Source organism: Haplochromis burtoni, unplaced genomic scaffold (assembly GCF_018398535.1).
Source record: "Haplochromis burtoni strain Fernald_Lab_line unplaced genomic scaffold, NCSU_Asbu1 Contig_638, whole genome shotgun sequence".
In the NCBI taxonomy this organism is placed as follows: Eukaryota; Metazoa; Chordata; class Actinopteri; order Cichliformes; family Cichlidae; genus Haplochromis; species Haplochromis burtoni.
Genome location: NW_024582999.1, coordinates 263,144 through 264,301, shown reverse-complemented (window position 1 = coordinate 264,301; position 1,158 = coordinate 263,144). Strand labels below are relative to the sequence as shown.

Genomic DNA, 1,158 nt, shown 5'->3' with positions numbered 1-1,158 from the left:
TTTTTTTTTGCCCCACTGTACATCATCAAATCAAAGATTAACCATACAAAACAGAAAACACTGGGTCACAGACCCAGGACCGTGACAATGATATGTGTATCTGACTTCCCTTTAGAATCAAAACCATAGCCCTACTTTGAATCTCGGTAAAAAGCAGAAGTTTCAACTTCCTCTCTTGCGGCACAATGTAAATCAGAGGTTCCAAACATATTTTTGCATTGAGGTCAACATACAGCAAGCTTTGGTCTGAAGAAACTATCCTTTCTGTCAGTGTAAAGAAGTTTAATGACACATTTCATCTCTGTCTCACTGTAAGATACAGATGTGCGGTTTCATGAACGCATCTCGACTGGTTATAGATTTATATATTTTCTGTTTTAACTGAGATTTCTGTAGATGCTGAAAAATATGAACGACCACGGAGGAGACAATTAAAAGTCCAGAATTTCTGCCCCCTTCACTTTTTCCAGAGCTGTCCAACAGACCAGATTACATAGACTGGATTATATGGGTTGTATAGATTACAGTTAATCATAACAGCAGGAGATGGAAATGTCCTGGACAGTGTCTTTTAACACTCTCTCACACTTTTTAAAGAATCGTTCTCCATCTCATCTGTGCCAGTCAACTATAACCCTCCTGTTTCTTCTGGTTTATTTTAGTTTCACTGCTGTGGTCTGTTCAGCTACAAAGACTGGAACAACATTCCTGAATCCTGTAAATGCAACCTGGAGGAGGAGGAAGAGGGCAAGTGTCAGACTGTTGGCTACAGAGTGAGTATCAACACACACAGCTTCACTTCTATTAAATGTAACTCTGTTAGTCATCTTTTAATTTTTCTATCTTTCCAGTCTTTAATGGAGAGATCAACATCCATCTACACCCAAGTGAGTGACTCGGCTTTATTTTGAAAAATGTTTCTTGATTTCATCAGCTGATTTACAGAAACTATAACCCTAACTTTATTTTTTGTCTGTGTTTAGACCTGCTTCCCCATAATAATGCACTACTTCCTGCTGGGTTTTGACATCGTACTCGGAGTCTTCTTCACTCTGGCTATTCTGGCAGTGAGTATTGTTAGCTATTTAAAGACAAGGTTTCCACAGAGTAAATGTCCTGTTTCAGTTACTAATGGCAGCACTCAAAAAAAAAAAAAAA

General features: G+C 38.3%; 1 long non-coding RNA gene across 1 annotated transcript; it reads left to right on the top strand.

Annotated features, from left to right (window-relative positions):
- Window positions 1-23: 23 nt before the first annotated feature.
- LOC102312191 lies at window positions 24-1,139 on the top strand. Its single transcript, XR_317503.3, has 3 exons — window positions 24-773; window positions 852-887; window positions 984-1,139. It is a non-coding gene; the product is annotated as an uncharacterized LOC102312191 (long non-coding RNA).
- Window positions 1,140-1,158: the final 19 nt, after the last annotated feature.